Source organism: Canis lupus, chromosome 31 (assembly GCF_003254725.2).
Source record: "Canis lupus dingo isolate Sandy chromosome 31, ASM325472v2, whole genome shotgun sequence".
Classification (NCBI taxonomy): domain Eukaryota; kingdom Metazoa; phylum Chordata; class Mammalia; order Carnivora; family Canidae; genus Canis; species Canis lupus.
The window spans coordinates 24,581,807-24,606,480 of NC_064273.1; the positions used below are offsets into that span (position 1 = coordinate 24,581,807).

A 24,674-nucleotide genomic window follows, 5' to 3' on the forward strand; every position below is an offset into this window, starting at 1 on the left:
CAGTTGTAGGCTAACCTGTACAACATCAAACCCAATCCAGAATCTGATATAGAATTTGCATCTTAACACCAGTGTTAAGATCTGGGTTTGGAACAACAGTCTCCAGATCAATTGAATGATTATTTCAAGGTGAGTAAAACAGAAATGTTTAGAAACCTCCTTTCTTTTTACTCATTTCTTAATATTCAATATTACTTTTGGATGAGTTAGTTGAATCCCTCCCTATTCCCATTCAGACTAAAAGCAGTAAATATTATCTACTAATAATACCAAGCTCTAGAAATGACTTTACCAACTGTTGGTCCTATTTTCTAACACTATATAAAAGAATAGCTCAAAATCAGGCACTGTAGCAGTTGGTGATTACTGTATCAGTTATCAATAGCAAACCACTGCAAAGCTTAGTGGCTTGAAGGAAACAACCACTTATCCTTTCTCACACATATAGGACTGGTTGGGCACTTTGGTTGATCTGGACCAGGCTTTGTTGTATTAGGGCAAGGACTATAAATGTATCTATAGTCAGCTGGTGGGTAGGCTGAGAGTTGGCGGGTGAGGAGTCCTCAAATGGAACAATTTAGCTGTGTCTCACACGACTTCATCCTCCAGCAGACGACCTGGGCTACTGTTCATTGAAATGGAGTGTTCTAGGAGAGCAAGCCAAAATGAGCAAGCGCTTTGTCAAATTTGCTACTATCCCTTTGGCCAAAGTAGGACACATGGCCCTGACCAGAATCAGTGTGGGAGGACAGTATCAAAGAGTGCAGATGCAAAGAAGTATGACAATTGAGAACAATAGTGCAGTCAATCTTCCTGGCCACTTGAACTCCAGTCACCCTTTTTGGGAGGGGTTTTCCAAAATTCACTGGCTTTTTATTCAACAATTCCACTCAGCTGGTTATCTTAGAAAAATACCAGAATGAACTTGTCTTGTAGGATTCACTAGAAAGCAATATTGAATTAATGTTTCTTTTGGGGTTTTATTGAATTTTTTCTTTCTTTTTCTTGAGCCATAGTGAACAATTGGTAGTATCTGTCTTGAAAAGATTCAAGCTAAAAATGAGTGTGGTCATTCTTTGTGTTGTTGAGCTTTGATATCTTTTCCACTTATATTTTGAAGTGAATTCAGAAATTATTGAAAGGCACACTATCAGTACCACTCTAAAGGTACGTGGGTGTTTAACTCGGTTAGCTCTTCAGTTTTCTGTTTTATTTTGCTCCACAGAATATCTGTACCCTGGAATTCTCGTTTGAGAATATAACTTTCAATCATCCTTTACCCTTTCAGAAGCCTAATTGCAAAAATTTGTGTTTGTGGGAAATCCCCTGAATGCCATGCAGCTCATTCTTCTTTAGATAATAAATTGGCTGTTGGATCAAGCCAGACCATCAAAATTTTAGTTCTTCGGAGCATTGAGTTTGACAAATTGCATTTTGGTAACATGCTATTGTCTTATAGTAAGGAATAGTAAAAGGCACAGTCAAATGTAATGGACTGTTGTCTCTACTGTAGGCTTGTTTTGTGGATGTCAAACATTTCATTATATTTCCTTTTTATGTGATTTGTTGGGAAAACTTATCTCATTATTAAGCCACTGTTTTTATTTTATGGCCTCTATGAATCTTACAACTTTTGTGTTTCTCTCTTAAACTTCTGGGAATTTTGAGCCTAATACTAGTCCGGCTCTGCCAACCACAGAGGCCAACAGCACACCATTTCTGTATACTACTCTTATTACTTGGTTTTATGATTTTTTAGCTTGTTCTTTTTTTTTTTTTTTTTTTTGCTCAGACTATCTCAACTTTAAAAAAAATCTTTATTGATTTTACTTATTTTTATAAACCACACCAAATCCTTTATGGAATGAGATAGGACAACATATATATATATTGCTAGTTTATGGACTTACAGATGGTTTGAGGATGATTAAGGAGGTTAGAAGGACTTACAGATGGTTTATGGACTTACAGATGGTTTGAGGATGATTATGGAGGTTAGAAGCCTCACTTCAGAATGATTTTTTTTTTAAACTAACTGAGGGAGAGGAGTTTACAATTTTTGCTAGAAACAACCAACTATGAGTATGACAACACCAGAGTTTAAAACAATCTTGAGAACTTCTTACATTACTAAATGTAGATTCTGTTAAAAATAATAAGGGGAGGGGCTCAGTTGGTTAAACGTCTGACTCTTGATTTAGGCTCAGGTCGTGAGATTGAGCTGAGCCCTGCATCCGGCTCTGTGTGTGGAGCCTTCTTAGGATTCTCTCTCCCTCGCCCTCTGATCCTCCCCCCACACTCCTATGCTTTCACATGCTCTCTCTCTTTCCCTCAAAAGTAAAGAAAAATAATAAGGGGAATTAAAGGATTATTGTAGAATTCCTTTCCTTAGGGTACACATACTAGTTGATCCATACAAGATGGTCCCTGATTTCTTTTGGGTACTTAGCCCATGAGCCAGTACTTATTTTTGTGGTTGGATTAGTAAGGATGCTTGATGGTTCAAATGCTTATCAGCCATCGTCATGCTTGCTTGTCCTATTCTTAATGTTTTGGCTATTTTTATTACAGTGATTTCCATTAGGATTTTCATTAGGGTCAGTCTCAGGGAGATAAAAGTAAGAATCCATGTGTCTATTTATGTAGTGATTGGCTAAAGAAATTACATTTTTTCATTGCTATTTGATTTACCTAATTTCTGTTCTTTCACAGATATTTACTCTTCTGATTGTGCTAAATTGCACTACTGAAGTGAATGTTAAATCACATCAGGAATCCTGGTCAAGAAGAAAGGTAATGGCTACCAAAAATCCCATTCCAAAAGATCTTTTTATCCCACCAAAATAATCATATAGGGATTTTTCACAACTTAGGAAAAGAGAAGCTAGCAATATGTAGAAATTAACTTTCTGAGATGCATAAGAGAATTTATGTATAAATGAGAGACATGGGGATTATGTTTAGAAAATCCAATACTACACAGTCACTTATCTAGAGATGACTCTCAAACTTTGCCAAAAAATTACAAAGGAAGAAGGAAAACATGTTAGCAAGGAAACTGCATCATCAAGCCCCCTACTTTCTTCTCATTTGAGGTATGAAATGACTCTTAAGCCCTTACCTGGGACCTTTTGGACTAAGAATTATTATATAAAAATACCACTCATTCCCATAAGCTTTGTGCTGTAGTCTAGGTTCTTACACACAGTAAAGGAGAAACAAGCGTGAGAATGCACAAGATAACAGACCCACTGGAAGTAATAAGGAGTGATAGATAATAACCAGACAGACAAGGGCCTGTCTTCCTTAAAGGAGTTGTGAAGGACTAGAGGAACCAGAATGGGGCTATTTGGTGAAGTGATTGCATGCAGCAGTGTGTTGCACTTCAAATGATCATTGGCCGTGAAAAGACAAAACAAATCGTGATTCTTGCATCTTATTTAAGTGGTTGTTGAATATGTAAAATACATTTAAATTCTATCAAAAACATCTCTTGATCCTTGATAGGGGAAGCTTCACTTTACTGGAAAATTCACTTATGTAGAAAATCTCATTCCCCCAATATTATATATGACTGAGATGTGATTATATTTAACAGTATTTAATGTTAATTACATAGTGTGTTGTTTGAAGCAATGTTGCCATGACTTTGATGTAGAACCGTTATTCTTTACTGTTCCTGTGAAAGACAACCCAGGTACGTCAGATATTTCCATGCAAAGAGGGGCGCCTGGGTGGCTCATATGGTTAAACATCTGTCTTTGGCTCAGGTCATGATCTCAGGGTACTGGGATCAAACCCTGCACCGGGCTCCCCACTCAGTGGGGAATCTGCTTCTCCTTCTCCCTCTGCCCTTCCCTCTGCTTGTACTCTCTCTCAAATAAATAAATAAAATATTCAAAAACAATTACTTCCATGGAAAGAGATCAAATGGTTCACATCACCATACCTTCAGTAGTTAGATGGGATGTGGCAACAGGTCTAACTGTATGCCAGCACTCTCCCAACCCCTTCCTGTAAGACCCTCAACCATAGTCCTGTTTTCATTAAAAGTAGGGTAGGAAAAATGTAGAAAAGCAGCAGGAAGAAATGAACCTGGAAGTCTTTTAGCCAATTATTACTGTTGGCAATCTCTGGGCAATCTGCAGGAGGTCAGTTGCCTGTTTGTTGAAGTGCTGATTGAAACTCTGGGACACCGGTTCTTTCCCTTAATACAAAACCAATTTCAAGCCAAGTCACTTAAGACCTTTTGAAAACCTTCTCCAAAATAGCATGTGATATCCTGAGGAAAAAATAAACCATGATTTAGTAAACGAAATGATCCACGTAGTAAGGATGGCTTTATATGGTGTTCTCACAGAAAGAGAAGGCACAGATGGTCAAGTGTAGCCAGGAAAAAAAATCTTTGGCGCACCCATGTGAGTTCCAACTTGTAATGGACTTCTCCAGATTCCCAGCCCTACCAGTTCTGGGAAATGGGTGGAAGCCAAGCCTAGGAAATAGAAAGTCCACTTACCTGATGATGTTCTTGGAGAAATTAAGGAATGTTTATGGCATTTCATAGTGACCATGGCATTAACTGTTGCTTCTTCAGATTGATTTTGCAATAGGCACACTGTCATTTCCCTCCAGATGGCAAGTGTCAAAGCTGGTGAACAATGCTGGCCTAAGATTCCACTTCAGTTTAATTGATGATAATCATGATGAGAAAGACAACACAGTAAAAAGAAGGCCCACAGTAATGAAGATTTGGCTTTATGGTGGTTGGCAGTTGACTCCTATCCTCTGCTCAGGCCCTGTTCTCAGTTAACCTTACATAACTTGACCTCGACCTTTTATTTTTTTTATTTTTTATTTATTTATATTTTAAAGATTTATTTATTTATTTATTATTTATTTATTTATGATAGACATAGAGAGAGAGAGAGAAGCAGAGACATAGGAGGAGGGAGAAGCAAGCTCCATGCCAGGACCCCGATGCAGGACTTGATCCTGAGACTCCAGGATCACGCCCTGGGCCAAAGGCAGGTGCTAAACTGCTGAGCCACCCAGGGATCCCCCGACTTTCTATTTTTTTAAAGGATTTTATTTGTTAATTTACTTGAGAGAGAGAGAAAGAGAGAGAGAGAGTGAGCAAAAGAGAATGTGAGCTGCGGAGGAGCAGAGGGAGAGGGACAAACAGATGCTGTGCTGAGCACAGAGCCCAATGAGGGGTTTGATTCCATAACCCTGAGATCACAACCCCAGCTGAAATCAAGAGTTGGCTGCCCAACTGACTGAGCCACCTAGGCTTCCTGACCCTGATTTTTATATGAATGAACATTTTGGGCCTCACTTCCAGTGTTATACATCAGAGTTGTTCAAGTAGCAATGATGATGACAACACTTCTTGATTGTGCACTATGTGTCATGCATTTACTGTGTGGAGGCCTTCACAGAAGTTATCTCATTTGGGGATCCCTGGGTGGCGCAGCGGTTTGGCGCCTGCCTTTGGCCCAGGGCGCGATCCTGGAGACCCGGAATCGAATCCCACGTCGGGCTCCCGGTGCATGGAGCCTGCTTCTCCCTCTGCCTATGTCTTTGCCTCTCTCTCTCTCTGTGTGTGACTGTCATAAAAAAAAAAAAAGAAGTTATCTCATTTAATCTTTACAACCACCCAGATGCAAATCCTCTAATGACTTCCCACTGGACTTAAAAACCAGATCCCAAACTGGGGCCCCTAAGGCTCAGCATAATCCCACCTCTCTCTACGTCATGTCCTGCTTCTTTCCTACTTACTCTGCCTCGTTCTGTTCTTGAAACACACCAACGCAGTTCCCTCCTTGGAGCTTTTCCATCAGCTCTTACCTCTGTCTGGACAGCTCTTCTCCTAGACCTCAGCATGGATGGCTCCTTCTTGTCATTCATGTTCTGGATGAAATCTCACCTCCCAGAGAGGGTTAGCCTGACAACTCTGTCCAGAGTACCTCCTTATACCTCTGTCACATCACTCTGCTTTATTTTCACCCTAACACCTAATTCTCCCCAAAAATGTTCATGTCGATTAATTTCAAAAACTTTCTATCTCCACCCATTTGAATGTAAACGTCCTGAGAATTTGGACCATATGTGTTCTTTAATTTGTTCCCAGCTCTTAGAAGAGTGCTTGGCATATAGTAGGTATTCAACAAATGAAGAACTCCAGTTTCCAGAGCAGGAAGCTGAAGCACTGAGAGGTTAAGATATCTGCCGTAGGCCACACAACTCCTAAAGGCGTATGAAGGATTTATCCAGGCTCAATTCCAAATCCCATTTTCTTAACCACCATGCTATGACATAGATTAATAGATCTCTTTACATCAAACCTGGACTCATCTAAAGGTTAGAGTGAAAACAAAACTTAGATGCCCAAGAGGGAAATTCTGGTTGTGTTAATCTACTAAGTTAATTGAGTGAGTTAAGAACTTCTTTATTGAACCACTATGCACTTTTTAATGAATCACTATTAGCTAATACCCATATTTCCCCAAAGTGCTGAATTTCAACACTGTGCCCTCAGGAGAGAGCAGAGCTGTGAAAATATTTCACTGGTGTCCTAATAACTCTGATCAAGATAGATGCTTTTATTTTTTTCAGTAGTTTATGCAAAGTGAACCTTAAATAGACACACAATGTAGGCTGTTCAAATATTCTTGATTAAGAAGTTTAAATATAAGCATAAGAAACAGCAATTAATAAATGCTATCATCACCTTTGTTGCAGTCTCCTGCATTTGCTTATGTTAAGACATGTAATCTGTATCTGACAAAAAATACGCAAGTTTGCAGCCTTGCACTACATTTTCATCTTGTTTTGAATTATGTGTAAGGAATAAATATAATTTCTGGGTTCTTCCAATCTCCTTTTCTAAAGCTCTCCTTAAGTTATTTCATACCCTGCAAAGTTTAATTTAACCATGCTAGTTTTATTTGATAGGTTAAATGGAATTAAATTGGTTTTATAATAAATTATGCTGCAAATAATAAAAATGCTAATAGGAAATATATTCCATAACACTAATGCTATATTTCTTGAGGCTACTGAAGCGCAGTTATTATTATCATTACAGACAGCGTTAGCCTACAATTGACCAATTTATGGTTGGATTTTGGTGACACAAGGAAAAGTGTGTATGCATGGGCGTGTGTGTGTGTGTGTATGTGTGTGTGTGTGTGTGTTGAAGAAGGCAGGACAGTCTACGTTTTGTGGTTCTGCTTTCTCTGATCCCATGAAGATGAGAAATTTCCTTCATTTCTTTTGGTCTCTAGTTTGGAAATCTTGGAGTGGGATTGTCCCAGTGAGCTAGCTTCAGTTCTGGGAAGTCTGCTCATACTGCTTGAGAAAAGAAGGACGGGCTCGTGAGAAACCAAGTTGAGCCTCATATTTGTCTTTTCCCATAAGAAATACTGATATTAGTGATATATTACTGTTTGATGAGGTAGAAATCATGGTGTTATTAGTGTAATGTGTATTTGTATATTTGCAAACTTGCCCTGGGAAAAATGAGAAACAGATTCCCAATTCTAAATGACCAGTGAATAAGCTGCCTTTGGGAAGATAACCCCTTCTTTAGTTGGGGGCTGCTTACCATTATGCACTTGACTCTACTAAGTTTGTAGCTGGTGAATGTTTGTGGTCTTACTGCATCTTGATCTTGTCTGTGAAGTTGGGCTTAGAAACATAAAATGACATATTAACCTCATGAAGACATCATATAGAAATAAGCAGCATGCCTCTCTAAGTTGAATTTGACCTTATGGCTCTGTCAGAATTACATAGAATTTATCTAACAGGTGTGTCTGGGGGTTTCAAAGAGTGAAAGAAAGAAAAAAATGAAAGGAAAGAAGGAAGAAAGGAAAGAGGGCAAGAGGGAGGGAAAGAAGAAAGGTTTGGCATGACCTAATACTAGTTTCTCATTATCAAACCTGTTTTCTTGCCTTTATTTTCGTCATTATTGAGTCCATGGTGAAAACTGTAAAAGTAATAATGTGAGATGCAATTCATTCATTCATTTGTTCATTCTTCATTGTTTTTATAGACTTCTTCACTGTGCTGATTTTTTTTTGTCTGAGTACAGTATTGATCACACATGACAAAGTGGAGCTCCCCAAGCTCCTCCCCTTCTTCTGGGGGTCTGGGGTGGAAACTGTGGAGGTTGGGAGATTCTCAGTATGTTGGGGGAGGAATTGGGGCAACAACTTTCCAGCAGCTGAGGGTCTCTCTCTTCCCCCTGCTGGGGCTGGTGGTCTAGGGGGCTCTTACTCTTTGGAGACCATGTGGACCATAAGGTCCATCACCCCATTGCTGTAGCCAAATTTACTGTCATACCAGGAAATGGGCTTGACAAAGTGGTCATTGAGAGGAATGGCGGCCCCAGCATTGAAGGTGGAAAAGTAACTGTCACTGTTAAAGTCACAGGAGACAACCTGGTTTTCAATGTGGCTGAAGATGCCCTTGGGAGGGCCCTCTGATGGCTGCTTCACCAAGCTCCTTGATGTCATCATATCTAGCAGCTTTCTCCAGGTGGCGAGTCAGATCCTTGACTGACATGTTAGGGGTGGGGACCCGGAAAGCCATGCCAGTTATCTTCCCATTCAGCTCAGGGATGACCTTGCCTTTAGCCTTGGCAGAGCCAGTAAAAGAGGGTATGATATTCTAAGCATCCCTTTGGCCATGATGCCACAACTTCCCAGAGGGACTGTCCATGGTCTTTTGGGTGGCAGTGATGGCATTGACTGTGGTCATGAGTCCCTCCCTGATGCTGAAGTTGTCATGAATGACCTTGGTCAGAGGGGCCAAGCAGTTGGTGGTGCAGGAGACATTGCTGACAATCTTGAGGAAGTTGTCATACTTCTCATGCATGGTTCATATCCATATTTGCACATGGGAGCATCAGCAGAAGGGACAGAGATGATGACCATCTTGGTCCCATCCTTCAAGTGAACCCCAGGCTTCTCCATGGTGGTAAAGACCCCAGTGGACCCCATAACATACTCAGCATAGTCATCACCCTATTTGATGTTGGCAGGATCTCGCACCTGGCAGATGGAGATGGGCTTTCCATTGATGACAGGTTTCCTGTTCTCAGTTCTGACTGTGTGGGGTATTTGCCGTGGGTGGAATCATACTGAAACATGTAGACCATGTAGTTAAAGTCAATGAAAGGGTAATTGATAGCAACAATATTCACTTTGCCAGAGGTTAAAAGCAGCCCTGGTAACCAGGCTTCCAATATGGCCAGATTCAAATCCGTTTACTTCAACCTTCACTATCATGTCTTGGGGTCACAGGGCTGATACTGCACCAGAAGATGGTCTGTACAACCAGAGGAGCAGAGCCACTGCGCTGATTTGTCTTTCAAAATTCTACTAAATATCCTGCAGAGGGTGCACTTTCCTTAATTTAGGTCCTTCCAACCACTTACCGACCAAAAAAGGACAAATTGTTTTTTAAGATTAAAAATTGTTTTCTTGTCATTTATGACAACATGGATGGACCTAGAGGGTATTATGCTAAGTGGAATAAGTTAGACAGAGAAAGAACAAATACCATATGACTTTATTCACATATGGAATTTAAAAACAAGACAAATGAAAGAACAAAAACTAGAAACCGACTCATAAATACAGAGAACAAACTGGTGGTTGGGGGGGTGGGTTAGGGAGACGGGTGAAATAGGTGAAAGGGATTAAGATGTACAAATTTCCAGTTATAAAGTCAATGAGTCACAGAGATGAAAAGCACCGCATAGGGAATATAGTCAATAATATTAGGGATGCTTGGGTGGCTCAGCGGTTAGGTGGCTGCCTCCGGCTCAGGTCTTGATCCCGGGATCTGGGATGAGTCCTGCATGGGGCTCCTGCGAAGAGCCTGCTTCTCCCTCTACCTATGTCTCTGCCTCTCTTTCTCTCTCTGTGTGTGTCTCTCATGAATAAATAAATAAATCTTTAAAAAATTATTATAATAATCTGGTATGGTGACAGATGGCAACTACACTTACTGTGCCTCATGAGCATTGCATAATGTAAAGAATTTTGAAATCCCCATGCTGTACACCTGAAACTAATATGATATTATATGTCAACTAAGTGTCAATGATAAAAATTTAAAAACTATCCAATAAAAATAGGTACAAGTTCTATTTTCTTTCCTCTACCAAATATTAGAAAATGAAATATGTAAAAGGCAAAGGAAATATAGTCTCTTTTACCCTTTTGCTAATAGAAAAATCAGTCTCAGTATCTTCCTTGGTTTATGTGGGGCTACGATCGGGAAGCCTGTGTCCTCCCTCATGAACAGAGGCTTTTAAAAATTTGCTACATCCTTGCAGCTTCCTTTCTTCCTCACTTCTGTGTGTATATGTGTATTTCCCTAACTAAAAACTAGCAGAACACAGTGTACTACAAAATAGTGCTATCTGTGCAGGGACTCTGTATGTTTAATTATCTACTAATTTGGAAGCAGGAAACAAAAGAAATGGCCTATGTTCCTCTGAGAGACTTATCTACAAGTTCTGAGAGTTTTTAAACAGAATATAAATGTTTCTTAGCTGGTCAGTTTTTAAGTGGCTCTCATTCCTTCTGTCAGAATATGAGGTATAGATTTTAATCAAAACTTTCAATTTTGGGGGTGCCTGGGTGGCTCAGTCAGTTAAGTGGCTGCCTTTGGCTCAGGTCATGATCCCAGAGTTTGAGCTGCTCCCTACTCAGTTGGGAGTCTGCTTCTCTCTCTGCCCCTCCCTCTCCTTATGCTCTCTTTCTCTCTCATATAAATAAATAAAATCTTTAAAAACATCCTTCACTTTTATTTTTCTGAGTGTTGATTTTCAAACGTGTAATAACAACCCCCATTTATTTCCTACTTCCTATGTGCCAAGGAGTGTGTGCTCATTATTTATCTGTATGATTCCATTTAATAGTTACAATAGCCTTTTGGGCTGGGTACTATTACCATCACCTCTATTTTAAAGACGGGGTCACTGAGGATAGGAAGGGTTGGGAGTTGTCCTGTATGGCCCAACTCACACAGCAGAACCGGGATTTCATGCTAGGTCTGAATGACTCTAAATCCTGGCTTTTTAAATTTTATACACGATGTTTCCCAAGGTGTGGGTATATTAACTACAAATTTAAGATGTTGGTAAAAAGTATTATACTCACGGAAGGAATCCTAGATTTTCTGTAGTCACATATCTCTGCTTTATGGAAAAAAAAAAAAAAAGCCAAACCTGATGCCAAAGCAGGTCTTAGTGGTTTCTCCATTGAACATCCAGGACCAGAACCCAGGCCTTCTGACTCCAGGCCCAGTGCTCGTTCCTCTGATTAGAAATGTTTCCAAATTTAAACTTCAGTTTATAGGACCATTAATAATCCTCTCTAAAGAAGAGGCAAGAGGTTTCAAATTCTTCTCAGAGCAAAAAAGAACTGACATCAAAAGGTTTCTTTGGGGTCATTTGTCTCATTGTGACTTTGATTTGGCCTTGATCTTTATTTAGAATTTCAGTTTTATGCTCTGCAACAAGTTTGGCCTTGTTGGAGGACCGTCCAAAGGTCAGCAAGTTGGCTGCTGGTGATTGGATGCTCACTCAGAAGCCAAAATCTATTACTGTGCCCATGGAAATCCCCAGTTCGCCTCTGGATGAGTATCACATCCATTCTCTGGAAGCTGTGGGCCTTGCGGGCTTTTTGCACACTGCTCCCTAGGAGCCTAATGCTGGTTGAACAGCACTTCATTCTGCAAGGCCGGGTCACAGCGGGACAATGGCTGTTCGGCCTTCTGGATTTTCTCTTTCTTCTCTCAGTCAGCCAATGATTCTGATTCCGTTTCATTTTCTCCAAGAAGGTGTGGTTTAGAGGAGAAAGAATCTTCCTGACTTTGTTTAGCTGTGTTATTTTGTTGAGTACAAACATCCCCAGTATCTCCAAGGCTCACAGAAACTGTCACAAAGATTTTCTTTCCAAGTAACAGCCCATGCTATCGATGAATAGGCTTACCCTACTCTTGCATACACAGCACTTTTCTTTTTTTTTTTAGATTATTTATTTATTTATTCATTTGTTTATTCATGAGAGACACAGAGAGAGAGATAGAGGCAGAGACATAGGCAGAGGGAGAAGCAGGCTCCACGCAGGGAGCTGGATGTGGGACTCGATCCCAGGACTTGGGGATCACACCCTGAGTCAAAGGCCACCCAGGTGTCTCCAACACATTTCTTATATTGAATATTCTGTTTAAGTATTCCTACAACTATAATTTCTCAGCTAATATTGAATTTGTTCTAAAAACAATGATATTTTTCAAGGATAGAAATAGTCCCTCTATAATCCATCTAATAAGATGTTTCTCTTTATTTTTGAAGAGGAAAGATCTGGGCTTGAGTTCCAGCCCAGCTATTTAGCAGGTAGTGGTCTTGGGCACAGCAAGTAACCTCTTTGAATCTCAGTTTCCTTATCAGCAATAGAAGGGTGATGATAATTACCTTCTGCATAAGATTAATGTGAGAACAAGTGACATATATAGGAAAGTGCTTTGTAAACTATAAATGATTCAAACCTTAGTTTATGTCACATTGTCACATATCTGTGAACATTTGAATGCTCATATGTTATTGACATGATTGTTTATATGTTATGATTTAGGCTTGGACTAGTCTTGGATCATAGTTGTCACTCTGGGGCAGTGGTTCTCAACTGGGGACAACTGTGTCCCCAGGGGATATTTAGCCTTGGAGATTTAGTCTGGAGATATTTTGGGGTATCACATTAGGAAGATGGCGCTGGAAACTAGCAGGTAGAGGCCAGAGACTCATCTAAACATCCTACAATACATGGGATACCTCCCTACAACAAAGAATGATGTGTCCTAAAATGCCAATTGTGCTGAATTTGAGAAATTCCCCTCTATAGCGGTGCCTCTCAAATTTTAGCATGCATCAGGATCACCTGGCGGCTTGTTCAAACACAAATTACTGGGCCCCATCCCAGTAATAGGCATTTTCTGATTCAGAAAGTCCAGGATGGGGTCTGAGAATTTGAATTTCTAAGAAGTTTCCAGGTAATGCTGATGTTGATGATCCAGGGACCACACTTCGAGAACCATTGCTGGAAACAATTCCATCAATAAAAATTGGTTGATTTGATAGGCTTCTTTGCTTAGTCAATGCAGCAAAATAATGTCTTTACTTGTTAAATGGTGTAAAATTCATATTAGCTAGTTTGGCTCCAGGTCTAAATCCTTTGTGTGATCCATGTGTGATTATAGGCAATGACAAGACTTTGCCTGGCAGGCCTCATGGAGGGAAGCTGCTGTCCCCACATCAGAAACGGTACACAGCCAGTGTGTTACAGTTTTCAGGAGGGAGTAGCGTTTGAGGACTCAGATCCCCCCCATTCCTCCATGCTCACATGCATAGCCACTTTCCTAGCTCAGATGCCTCTATTTACTACCTTTACTAAGACACTTCTCCTGACTCATCTTTCTATTTCTAGCCTTTCCTATCTTCTCCCCAGCTTACGGGGCTGGGAAGTCCATGAGTGGAGCTGGCCCAAGGGGAATGACACGAAACCATCAGGGCTGCCCCTCTTAGAGGTATCAGTTTAGCTACTACAATGAAAAGTGCATAAAATCCCATAAGAATTCTGATCCCATCATGTGCCATTCTAGGCCACTGATTATAGCTGGGGAGTGGGAGAAGTACTGTGATTGGCTGTCCCACCAAAATCACAAGTGAGGGGCAGGGATATCATCTTAGGAAGAAAGCAGTGGCAATTATCAGACAAAAGGGCAAAATGGGGATCCCTGGGTGGCGCAGCGGTTTAGCGCCTGCCTTTGGCCCGGGGCACGATCCTGGAGATCCGGGATCGAATCCCACGTCAGGCTCCCGGTGCGTGGAGCCTGCTTCTCTCTCTGCCTGTGTCTCAGCCTCTCTCTCTCTCTCTCTCTGTGTGACTATCATAAATAAATAAAAATTAAAAAAAAAAAGGGCAAAATGATGCTGGACAGACAGAGCCAAAAAATCTTCAAAGCATCTAATAGGAATATGGATGGAGTATGCATGCCATGGTAAGAACTTGGACTTTTAATGCAGCTTAGGTGATAAGTTTGGTTTTGAACACATTGTTTAGGTGTATATGGACTACATGGTAGCCAACAAATATTTGGATCTTGCCTAAGGAAAATAAAAAAAGAAAAGAAGAAAAGGAAATTGGAGAGATTACTATTATGCATAAAACATGAAATAAAACAAAATTAAAAATTTCAATTTTAACAATGACCACTGCTATTCCCTGTAAGTCAACCTTGAGGTGTCTGCTAAGTACCTGCGGTGTGATGAACACTTCAGTTCTTAGGCTAGAAGACAGTGGGATTTATTTCCAGTTTGTTTAGGTCATAGCCATGCTTCTGAATCCTCTTGAAATTAATAATTTTTCCTATAAGCACCATGGCCAAGCAACACGATATACAGTTTATATAGCAATTGACTTCACATAATTTAGGCAGAGGACCAATATTTCAGTTTAATCAAAACATGTAGAGAAATAATTTTTATAATGATCTTTACAGTTGGTCAAAATATTTTACCCCTTAATATTATGATATTGTGATGAACATCAGTGGAAGAGTCTTGATAATTTTTTCCTCAGGTTTTCACTCAGTCAGTAGGAACTGGTCAAATGGTTAAGATTGGACGAGATCATAAGAGTGAATGTGTATATGGAAGCAAATTGTAGTTGCTGTAAATTGTGTCTGTATAATTTGAAGGAACTATAGTGGGAAACATGTAGGGGGCATATTACCCAGACTTGCACTGTCTAATATGGTAAATATATAAACTTGACCATAGTGCCCATAGGAAAAATGATTGATTTCAAGGGGATTCAGAAGTAAGTGGGGGAGGGGATCAATGAATTAGGTAAGAGACTAAGAGTACACATACCATGATGAGCACTGAGTAATGTATAAAATTGTTGCATCACTATATTGTACACCTGCAATTAATATAAAACACTATATGTTAACTACACTGGAATTAAAATAAAAACTTAATAAAGATATTAAATAAAATTTAAAAATCAATTTCTTAGTCATACTAGTCACACTACAAGTGCTTAAAAGGCTTATGTGGCTACTGTCTACTATATTCAGCAGCACCTGCATAGGACATTTCCATCATCACTGAACGTTCTATTGGGCAACGCTAATCTAGACAGGATTGGGTCAGTTCCCTTTCTTTGGGATGAAATAAGCTAAATTTAAATTTTAACAGGGATTTTTCTCTTTCCTGGCGCCCTAAACTAAATCCTGTCAACCCTACACTTAAAACACATCCCAGATCTACCCGCTTCTCTCCTTTTCCACTGATATCATCTGAGTCCAAGCCACTAATATCTCCCTTTTGTAACTGCAATAGCCTCTGGACTTATCTCCCTGTTTCCATTCTTTCTATTTATATATGGTCTCCAGAGACCACTCGCTGAGCGCTTTGTACGGCTCCTGGTGCTCCAAGCGCCAAGCAGACTCCAGAAAGCCTGAAAGGCCATCATGGCAGTGAAGCCCAAACTCCACTATCCTAATGGAAGAGGCCGGATGGAATCCATAAGATGGGTTTTAGCTGCCGCTGGAGTCGAGTTTGATGAAGAATTCTTAGAAACTAAAGAACAGTTGCAGAAGTTGCAGGATGGTAACCACCTACTGTTCCAACAAGTGCCCATGGTTGAAACTGATGGAATGAAGTTGGTGCAGACCCGAAGCATCCTCCACTATATAGCAGATAAACACCACCTCTTTGGCAGGGACCTCAAGGAGAGAACCCTGATTGACATGTACGTGGAGGGGATGCTAGATCTGCTGGAACTGATTATCATGCATCCTTTTCTAAAACCAGATGACCAACAAAAAGAAGTGGTTAATATGGCCCAGAAGGCTATAATTAGATACTTTCCTGTGTTTGAAAAGGTTTTAAGGGATCATGGGCAAAGGTTCCTCGTTGGTAACCAGCTGAGCCTTGCGGACATTATTCTACTCCAAACCATTTTGGCACTAGAAGAGAAAATCCCCAATATCCTGTCTGCATTTCCTCCTCCAGGAGTTTACAGTGAAAATAAGTAATATCCCTACAATTAAGAAATTCCTTGAACCTGGCAGCAAGAAGAAGCCTCCTCCGGATGACATCTACGTGAGAACCGTCTACAATATCTTTATGCCATAAACATCACATACATCTGTGAGTGAGAGCTAGCCCCTAGAGATTGCTGTGTCCACAGTAGCATCTTAACTGATGCCAGGCTGCCCTGATCCCAGCTCTGTCATGGTGCTATGTATAACTGTTCCTCAGTTGGGTCTTTCATGTCAAGATCTTTTCTAGAAACATTGACCTTTTGTTTTGTCCGGTGGATAATTGTTATGCAACTTTTATCTGAAAGCCTTTTCGGAGAGGCTTGCATTTAAGTTAGATCTGATGTAGTTATTCATTTCCTGATAACCAGAATGGGCAGGACCTTGTATTCTCCCTTGAGCTTTTTCTCCCCCGCTTCTTATCACTGTCTAAAAGCAGTATCCTAATTTTTGGTGTTTTGTAACAACCCAGAATATCTAGTGAATAATTCCTCTCAGCTATGATAAATCTGTGGTAGTAATGAAGGCAGTCAATATTAGCCAAAATAAAAAATTTACAAATCAAAAAAAAAAATATATGGTCTCCATAGAGCAGTCAGGGTGATTTTTAACAATGTAAATTTCTTGAGAGAAAAAAACACACAAAAGAAGAAAATCAAGCATTTATTGAACTCCCACTATTTGCACCACTGTGCACTGTTCTATCTTCTTTAACCTTCACAAAAATACACGAAGAAGGTATCATAATTCCCTACTTCTTGCAAAGGTGGAAATTAAGGCTTAGAAGAGGCAAATAACTTGTCTGTGTTTGCCTAGCTAGTAAGTAGCAAAGCTGTCGAAGAAACAAATGAATGATCAGACAGCACAATCCATAAGTTTCCAACTAGACTGCCTTGCAAAATACTATTAAACCCTAAGAGAGATTTGTTATGGGGCCCCTTTATCTACCTGTTTGTTTACCTGGGCTTTGTGTCTTCAGTTATGAGGAGAGTAGTCTCCTCATCAGGTTAAAGTGGAAGTTCTTTATTCCTTTAACTCTCAAAGATACCAAAGTGGCAGGTGGAGTTTTGATGTGGCCTCTGCTGAAAGGTCCCCTCCCTGACCAAGTTGGGCCATTGTCCTAGGGTTTAGCAGGGGCTTCCGTGTTATTGGATTTGAGGTTTAGCTGAAAATGCTGGCTTTTGAAAGCACACTGGTACAGATTCAAGGATTCAAAACAGAACACACACAAAAAGCCAGTAAAAATGATAGCAAAGTGTGATAAAGTAAAACAGCATCTCGGATTGTGTAAATTGGGGCACCTGGGTGGCTCGGTTGGTTAAAGTGTCTGACTCTTGGTTTCAGCTCAGGTCATGATTTCAGTGTCCTGAGATTGAGCCCTGATTTGGGCTCCGTGCTGAACGTGGAGCATGCTTAAGATTCTCTATCCTTCTCTCTCTGCTCCTCCCTCAATTCATGCTTTCTCTCCCTCTGTTTCTAAAAAAAAAAAGAAAGAAAGAAAGAAAGAAAGAAAGAAAGAAAGAAAGAAAGAAAGAAAGAAAAAAGAATGTATGAATACATCTATGGTTATCACATTGTTGATGATGGTGTCCTTCTTTGCCACTATGCTACCTCTTTCTCTGCGTTGCTTCACAATATTCCGTCTATCACATCACTCTATTAAGAGTATGGATGTGAGTTGCAGCAAAAGTAAGTTTTATTATTCTCATTACATTTGTTGCAGCTAAGGGATCTCTTTTAGTCAAAGTAAAAGCTTCTTCCTTTCCTCCAAAGAAATAGATCTCATCTCCCATTTATCCTCTGAGTGGCAGCACTGGGACATATGGGAAGCTGTTGGCATCAGCTACAGAAACGATGGAGATTTGTAAGCCTCAGTGGTTTTTGATTCAACGAATTTCTTCAGCTAAATCAAGTGATCTTCAAACCCTCGCCCCTCACCCCCAACATTCTCTAGCATAAAAATCATTGAAACTCAGTTCTTGGGCTGTGGATAAAGCAGAGGAGGGGGGTGAAACTTTATAATATTAGAGATGAATAATTTGTTTCAGTCTCTAATTTTACTAAGGAGGAAACTAAGAGGTTGATGTTACTTGTTCAAGGTCATAGAGTTAGATAAGGGGATAACTTAAGTGGAAAAGAGCGTGGATTTTAGAGCCAAACTGGGTTCAGCCTTTGAATCCTGTTATTTACTAGCTGTTTAAACCTGGGAATGCCATTTAAATATGCTGAGCCTTTCTTTATTCATCTGTAAAACTAGGATACGAATACCTAGATTGCAGGGTTGCTTGCTGTTGCAAGTTAGGGGATATCTATTAAAAATCACTTAGAATTGTCTATTAGTTATCTGTGTTACAAATAACTCCCAGACTTAGCAACTTAAGACAGCAAACATTTTTTATCTTACAGTTTCCGTGGGTCAGGAATCTGGGGATGGCTTGGCTGGACACCTCTGGCTCAGGATTTTTACAAAGCTGCATGATATGTCATGCAAAATGTCATTTACGTGGATGTGAAAAGTAGGAGCTGGGGACCATCTCAGAGGTTGCCTAGGATGGTCTTTCTGTTATAGAACAGTTGATTTGGCTTAGATGCTAGGTCAAATAGTATTAGTACCCAGTCAGCCTATTGGATCAATGTTCATCTCTAGGTTGTATTCTCAGCTTGGCCTTATTTAAAATTTTTATCAGTCACTTAGATGATGATATAAAATAATAGTCTTTAATATTTCTCGATCATGCATCTATAAAAACTTCTGAGCATCTACCTCAATATACATACATTTATTTATAAATGTAAACATCTACCAACCATAATTTATAAACATCAACATTAATTTGTTAACCAATAGTAAGGCTTAAATTCTTTCTTTCTCTAGATGAATAAAAACCCCTAGAAAAAGTTCTTTTTTTTTTTTTTTTTTTAAACCTGAACCTGAGAGTATTGTCTCATGTATTCTCTGGGTATATTTAACCCCCCAACATAGAAAGGGGTGGAGACATAGGGAATGTGGTGAGTATCAGAGTCAGGATCCAAATAAATCTCAACAGGCTGGAGTTACAGACAAATATACCAAGATTGGGGACAAATCATGCAAAAAATCAACATGCCCGGTTGTAAGTCACCTTATCTAGATCCTTGCACAGGTGACCTTTCCAGGCAAACGAATGACAAAAATTGTTTCCTTCTTCAGGGAATAAGACCTGATGAGCTGAGAGCAGGAAGGATTTCAGTCCCAGTTTTTCATCTCATCTGGACCCCTTACACAGTGTACACACTGTACAACCATGCATGGCAGACCTGTGGCTTCTCAGAAGCACATGTAAAAAACAGTCTTGGTGGATACCTGGGTGGGTCAGTTGGTTGAGCATCCAGCTCTTGGTTTGGGCTCAGGTCATGAATTCATAGATCATGGGATCCAACCCCAAGTCAGGCTTTGCACTAAGCAGGGAGTCTGCTTGAAGATTCTCTCCATCTTGGGAGTTTTAGGTCAATTAACGGAGGCCCAGGGAAGAAAAATCAAGTTCATGGTAGAAATAGGCTTCAGGAAAAAGGCTCAATGTCAATTATTAGAAATGGTGCACACATTTGGCCGAAGACATCGAGACTGATTTGATGCCATCATCTTGTTATTTTTATCTTTTGACCCCTTACACTAGAGAGACACTAATTCCCTACCTCTTGAGTGTGGGCTGGACAAATGACTCCATTCCAAAGACTAGGATATGGCAAAATATGTATGATTTAGTTGTAAAACGATGGAATGGCTTTTCCTTACTCTCTCTCTTGGGTCTCACATTCTGGAGGAAGCCAGTTGCCATGTTGTGAGGACACTTAAGCAACCCTATGGGAGGTACACGTAAAGAGGCGTCTTGCTAACAGCTATATGAAGGAGCCGTCTTGGAAGCAGATCCTTCAGCTTTGATCAAGACTTCGGATGACCACTGCCCCAGCCTGACTGCTGCCTCATGAGAAACTCTGAGCCAGAACTACCCAGCTAAGTTGTGCCCAGATTCTTGACCTACAGAAACAGTGTGAGGTAAAAGACCTTTGTTATTTTAAGTCAGAACTTGGCAAACTATAAATGGAAGGCCGAATCCAGCCTGCTGCCTGTTTTTGAAAATAAAGTTTTATTATTGGAACACAATCATTATTGGAACACAATCGTGTTTATTGATTTATATATTGTCTATGGTGGTTTTCCCATTACAGTGGCAGGGTTGAGTAATTGTGATAGAGATTATGTGACTCACAAAGCCAAATATTTACTATTTAGTTCTTTACAGAAGGAAAAAATTTTCAATCCCTGCCTTAACTGTTCATTTTTGGAGTGATTTTTTAAAATGCAAGAGTAGATATGTAAGACAAAGGAATATGTCAAAGATTGCTAAGAGAGATATACAAGAATAGACATTTTCTTCTTTTAAAGATTTATTTATTTGAGAGAGAGAGTGTGTGAGCAGAGAGAGAGAGTAGAGGGAGAGGGAGCGGGAGAGGGAGCGGGAGAGAGAATCTTCAAGTAGATACCTCACTGAACATGGAACTTGACCCAGGGCTCAATCACAGAAGCCTGAGATCGTGACCTGAGCCAAAATCAAGAGCCTGCTGCTTAACTGACTGAGCCACCCAGGTGCCCCAACATTTTCTTCTTTATATTGACTTTTGTTACACCTGGCTATGACCTCTGGAACTGCTACTGCCATCTTGTTACTATGGCAAGAGTCAGTTGAAGGATAAAGCCAACATAGTGAGAATAGCAGAGCTTAAAGATTATTTATTTATTTATTTATGAGAGGGAGAGAGAGATAGATAGATAGAGAGAGAGAGAGAGAGAGAGAGAGAGGCAGAGACACAGGAGGAGGGAGAAGCAGGCTCTATGCCGGGAGCCCGACGTGGGACTTGATCCTGGGACTCCAGGATCACACCCCAGGCCAAAGGCAGGTGCTAAACCGCTGAGCCACCCAGGAATCCTGAAGAGGCAAAACCCATAAGAGACTCTTAACTATAGAGAACAAACTGAAGGTTTCTGGAGGGAGGTTGGAGGGGCATGGGCTAAATGAGTGATGGGCATTAAGGAGGGCACTTGTTGTGATGAGCACTGAGTGTTATATGTAAGTGATGAATCACTAAATTCATCTTCACAAAACCAATTGTACCATATATACTAATTAGAATTTAAATAAAAACTTGAAAAGAAAAGAAAGAGGAGCAAAACCTGGGTGTCATATTAATTTAATGTATCAACTTGACTGGGCTCAGGGATGGCTAGATGGCTGGTTAAACATTATTTCTGAGAGTCTGTGAAAGTGTTTCCAGAAGAGATTAGCACTTGAATCTGTAGTCTAAGTAAAGAAGATCACTTTACCAATAAAGGGGAGCATAATCCAATCTTCTGAGAGCCTGAATAGAACAAAAAGGGGGAGGAAGGAAAAATTTGCTTTCTTGCTTGAGCTGGGATATACATCTTCTCCTGCCCTTGGCCTATGGTACTCCCAGTTCTTGAGTCTTCGTTTCAGCTTGGAACTTACATCACTGCCTTGTCCTTTGGGTTTGGAGTGAAGTTGGGTTTTTATCAACTTCCCTGGGCCTCCTGCTTGCAGATGGCAGATTATGGGACTTCTTAGTCTCCATAATTGCATAAGCCAATCTCATAATAAATCCTTTTGATGTATCTATATGAATCCTAGTGGTTCTTTCCCTCCGGAGAATCCTGACTAATACACTGGTCTGCCATGAAGTCATCATGCCACTAAATTAATCAACACTGGAACTAGTCTACCTCAACTCTACAGATTTTCTTACTGTTTTAGTTCTTTGAGTTGGGATTTTGGTTATACGCAGCTTAAAATAATCTTAATTGTATCATTATACAGTTGAACAAAGTAGCTCTGCAAGCAAAAGGAGCCTAACTCCACTCAAAAGCATATTAATTTGTCTAGGCAACTGGGCAATGGGTCAGCGGAGCTTGATACATTGTAGGATCTTAGTAGCCGAACTCAAATCGCCTCCACCTCACACTTTCCATTGTTTCCTCCTCCCCTCCGAATCTGCAATGGTCTCTACAGGAAGAGAGCCAGAACATACTGGGCTGCCCTGGATTCCTGGTGTCTTGTAGGCCATGAGCCTGGGAGAAGAATGGATCCAAAAAACATACTTACTCACCTATGGCATGTCCGTTGCTTTCAGGGTGGCCTTAACACCTGTCTGCACTCTGACCAGTGAGTGGTCTAAGGAGTGCAGAGTGGGCCTGGTCTCTACCAGCATCAGAACTGTGCTGTGGGGACCCACTCCCACCTTTAACCTGGCACTGACCAGGTGGGGGTGGGCTTTGTATTTCGTACTTCCTCTTTTCATTTCTTGGATTGGTGTTTGACACAAAGCAGCTCCAAGGTTCTTTCTCTTGCATGGGGCATCTCTTGCCCGTGTTCTTGGTAACTGAGCTCTGTGGGTCAGATGACAAAATCAAGGTACAGAGGATATTTCTATATGTCTCAAGTAAGAACTTTCACCCAATTCCCTTGTCTTAGGTACTTATTACTACGTAGCAAGTTAATTCTAAAGGGCCATCCTGGTCTCATCCTTCATGGTTTTCCAGCCCACTGGCCCACTGTGTTGAATTCCTAACAACACAAACTCCAGCCATGATGCTGTTTGCATTTTTTCTTCTTGATACATATTTTCTTGTAAATCATTGTCCGGGCTTGTGTGCCCCAAGGCTCTGCTCCTCAAAGGTGGTCCTTGGACCAGTGGCATCAGCATTGCCCTGGATGATGCTTTATTATTTTATTATTTTAAAAAGATTTTATTTATTTAATCATGAGAGACACACAGAGAGAGACAGAGACACAGGCAGAGGGAGAAGCAGGCTCTCTGCGGAATCCTGATGCGGACTCGATTCCAGGATCCCCAGAATCCGGACCTGAGCCAAAAGCAGATGCTCAACCACTGAGCCACCCAGGTGCCCCCCAGATGATCCTTTAAAAACAACACATTATTTTCCCTTGAGGTTCCCTCTGTTCTCCTTCCAGAAGCATTCTTCAGGTCTCCTCTCAGCCAGAGCTATGGTTTACAATTAAACTATTGTCATCCAGCAGAACAACCCCCATTCCACGATTCAGTGTGTCCCCTTCTCCCCTTCCCACTGTGTGGGGTCATTTCATCCTCAGCCCCCCTGTGGTCTGAACAAGCAACTCCTCCACGGGGAGGCGAGCTTTGCTGTCTTCCACTCCTCACTGACCTGTCTCACCCACATACTGTGAATTTGAGAACCTTCTTTGCCCAAAGGGAAAGCTTGTCTGGATTAGAAAAAGTCCTGCGTAGAAACTTGACACTGTCCTGAGCCGGGAGTATTTGGAATCACACACAGGAAAGGGCTGCGAATTTGTTGACCTGCCCAAATGTCAGAATGTGTGTGTGGTCATCTCTAATTACGGCACTCCCGGAAGCATCACCCCGAAAGTACGACTGCTATGAACCACAGCACGTCCTCCAGCTAATCCTCATTAACCGAGGTGGACATTCTCTTTCTGCACGCCCTGGCTTCTCAACCGTGCCCTTCCTGCAGTCTTCTCATGCCTTGGGGACTCATTGATGTCCTCTGGGGGCACACGTCCCTAGCTCTGCCCCCGACTAGATACATTTAATAGTTTTTTGTAAATAACCAGCTCTCATCAGCCAAACTCTGGGTCCCATTGAAGGACCCGTGGGTGGTCCTTCAGGCCCTTCTCAGTGTGAGATAGGACTTCTCACACTGAGAAGCACCTGTTCTCTGATGAGAAGGCAGAAACTCTCATTGGCTGCCTCCTCTTGTGCCAGGGAGCTTTTGATTTCCACCCAGGTATCTGGCCTCAGTTTAGGGGTGCCACCAGTTGCAGATTATTAGTCTGGACCAGGCCTAATCTTTTTGCTTGTTTTCTTTCTTTCTTTCCTTTTTAAAGATCTTAGTTATTTATTCATGAGACACACACACACACACAGAGGCAGAGACACAGGCAGAGGGAGAAGCAGGCTTCCTGCAGGGAGCCCAATGTGGGACTCGATCTCAGGACCCCGGGGTCATGACCTAGGCCAAAGGCAGACGCTCAACCACTGAGCCACCCAGGTAGCCCGCTCTTTTTGCTTTCTGTCTGTGGGACAACACCACAGGAAGTAGAGCTTGCCCTGGGGGATTCTATGCTTAAAGAAGGACTTTCTCTCTGATCTTCCTTGGCCTTCCTGGAGGTGTTCATCCCTTCTCTTTCATGCACCTGCTGGCCATCTGTACCTCTTCTTTGGAAAAACATCTACTCAGATCCTCTTCAGACTGTGCTTCACAAAGTGACAATTAATTAAATGTATCAAATAATGCTCTCCCTTTTTGGAAAATAAAACAATATTTTCCCTATGAATTAAAAAAACCACTCCATACATCTATACATCCATACATCTATGTATAAATGAATAATTGTGATCAAATCTTGCCTCCTTATTTAAGTACATTTCTTTTCTTTCTGGCTTGGTTTCTCCTCCCCCCATCCCTAGACTCCCCACTGCTCCTCCTCCCAACC

General features: G+C 40.9%; 1 protein-coding gene and 1 pseudogene across 1 annotated transcript in view; both read left to right on the forward strand.

Moving 5' to 3' along the window:
• Positions 1–2,670: 2,670 nt before the first annotated feature.
• Positions 2,671–24,674, forward strand: part of MAP3K7CL (MAP3K7 C-terminal like) — a 79,792-nt gene continuing 57,788 nt past the window's right edge. The window contains exon 1 of the mRNA XM_025449873.3: positions 2,671–2,793. The gene's annotated coding sequence lies outside the window, so the exon portion shown is untranslated. The remainder of the gene's footprint in view (positions 2,794–24,674) is intronic.
• LOC112661760 (glutathione S-transferase A4-like) lies at positions 15,535–16,626 on the forward strand (annotated as a pseudogene).